Source organism: Aythya ferina (genome assembly GCF_964211825.1).
Source record: "Aythya ferina genome assembly, chromosome: 1".
NCBI lineage: Eukaryota > Metazoa > Chordata > Aves > Anseriformes > Anatidae > Aythya > Aythya ferina.
This window is the reverse complement of record NC_140296.1, coordinates 180,025,857-180,028,325: the sequence shown is the minus strand read 5'-3', so window position 1 is coordinate 180,028,325 and position 2,469 is coordinate 180,025,857. Positions and strand designations below refer to the sequence as shown.

Here is a 2,469-nt window from a genome sequence, read left to right as displayed (position 1 = left end):
TCCCTAACTCCGGGTTTATTCAGAATTAACGTTGCTCCCCTCTCCTCCCCCCCTTTATTTATTTTTTTTTCCTTTTCCTCCTTCCCCTCTCGCAAGCGGTAAATAAAGCTCATTTGCATGTCTTTGCAGAAAGTTGCTGCCGCACTAGAATAGAAACCGGGCTTACCTAGTTTGGCAGGGTATGCAAAGTAGGATTGGCTGGATCAATTAGAGAATTATCTATTTATGAAATGTCTAGCTGCAATGAAAAGAGCTGGTACAATTATGAACTGTTGTCTTGACAACTGGGAAGGACTGATTGGATCATTTTATCAGTAGGGTTGCTGATTTCAAAAGCAAGCTGCCGAAAATAGTAAGGGACTTGGGTTTCAGAAAAGGGATTTTTGCTTCTCCGTCTTTGCGAGTAGGGAAAAATGTAAAGGGGGTGGGGAGAGGGAAAAGGGTTTCGCCAAGAAAGGTCCGTGATGCAGATTTATTGGCAAAAAGCCATAGTTGCTATTGTAAATTTCCTCGCCGGTTTCAATGTCAACCCAAGCTCGTATTTGAACCCGGAATCAGGGCAAAAGCATTATCACTCTGTCACTTTGTTGCCAGAAGTGGATTTTTTTTTTTTTTTGTTAATATTTTACTGTTACATCTGACAGGATTTCACATTTTCTGTAGCCCGCCTTTAGTACGTTGAACTGCCAGACAGAGAAATTAATACCCTGAGTGACTGTATTTTAATTAAGCAATTTCATGCAAATTACAAATTTTAGATTGCCAAATAATATATTGCACAAAAATTGTAGGCTGGCTGATCTGATATGCATGGAGTATTACTCTTCCAGGCGCTGTGCATACATGGGAAAATGAACAAAAATGCTAATTTCCAATCTACTATGCAAACGGTAAAAGATGCCTATTTAGATACATATGCTTTCCTTAGGAAGGGTAAACAGTTCTTTAATTTAATATAGCTGACACTTGAAGATGTGTTTTTCTCTTTTACAAAGATAATTTTTGCATTGAACAAGTAAATGAGAATCCGAGTAGAAAACATCTTGTTAATGGCGACTAATAAAAACTAATATAGCATGCAATATAATGATATTAAACCTTGTAACTGGTACATAAAGCAAGATCATTCCTATTGTTGCTCCGTCAATGACCACCAAATATGCTCGCATATTAAACATCCACTTCCCGACCAGCGAAATTATTAACCCCGGCTGAGCAATCACCGAGGAGTCCCCGGAAGGGACGGGCGCGGGGGGCTCGGGCACTTTCCAACCGGGAAAAGTGCAGGGAAGGCCAGCAGCGGTCGGTTCTCCCCCCCGCCCCCCCCCCGCCCTCGCCTGCCCGGGATCCTGGGGACGCGCTGGGTCCGCCGCCGGCGCCTCCCCCGGCAGCGCCCCGGCAGCGCCCCGCAGCGCTCGGGGCGGCCAAGAGCCCCAAATGGGGGGCACTTCGGAGGGCGAGCAGCGCTGCGGTGCCGCCCCACGGGAGAGAGAACTCCTCTCTGCTTCGGTTTGCTTCGGTTTGGTTTGGTTCGGTTTGATTTGGTTTAGTTTGGTTTGGCTTGGTTTGGTTCAGTTTGGTTTGGTTTGGTTCAATTTGATTTGGTTGGTTTTGTTGATTTTTTTAATTATTATTTTAGTTTTAGCACTGAGGTGGTGATCCAAGAAATAAGCAGCTATGGATCCACAAAGCCTCAGGATAAAACTTTCTATGAACCTTGGCATAGTCTCCTGATCCTTTTGGCAATGGGGCTATCACTTGGGTAAAGCCACCAGGGCTTGCTACTGGTTCTGCTTGCTGTCTTAACAACTTTATTTCCCACCACCCTGAACAAACATCAGTGTCTCTGCAGGAATCAGCTGAGGCTGTCCAGATGCTGTACACAATTAACCTGGTGGCAAATTTAGCAGTCCTAAGTACAGTTTTTACAGTTATCTCTTAAAGTGTGTGCGTATACTTGCAAGTCCTGAGCATCTTAGCCACGTTCAGTGGCTAAACAGGTTGCACACAACAGGACTAAAGAGCGGAGCACTGATCTGAATTTTAAACACACTGTAGTTCATGTTTTCAACTCTTTATATAAATCTGAATTTTAAAGCACAGAGAGTTTATCCCTAGAACTAGTACATACTAAATTCCTTCTTGCCACCCCCACCCCCTACCCCGGAGGATGTAAACAGCATTGAGGCTTTGCGGGAGTCCAGTTGCTGATTTCATTGGAAGCACAGGGTTGGCTGTTGGGGAAATGCATTATTCACTCCTAGCAGGGTCTATTTCACTTTACAAGACTTCTGCTGCTGTTGTTGCTAAGTTTTTCCATGCCAAATTTGAATCAGATTTGATTTTAGTTTCTCTGAGATACTTGCTCATGTTCCATTAGCAGAGGGTTATTTATTGTCATGTTCATTCCATGAAATTCAGGGAAACAATGAAGACATCTGTATATTTTTCTGTGTATATATACAGAAT

General features: G+C 43.5%; 1 long non-coding RNA gene across 1 annotated transcript in view; it reads right to left on the bottom strand.

Moving 5' to 3' along the window:
• LOC311436518 overlaps nucleotides 1-354 on the bottom strand; it is an 18,881-nt gene extending 18,527 nt beyond the window's left edge. Inside the window, exon 1 of the long non-coding RNA XR_014692907.1 lies at nucleotides 167-354. This is a non-coding gene — a long non-coding RNA (uncharacterized lncRNA). The remainder of the gene's footprint in view (nucleotides 1-166) is intronic.
• Between the last annotated feature and the right edge of the window lie 2,115 nt (nucleotides 355-2,469).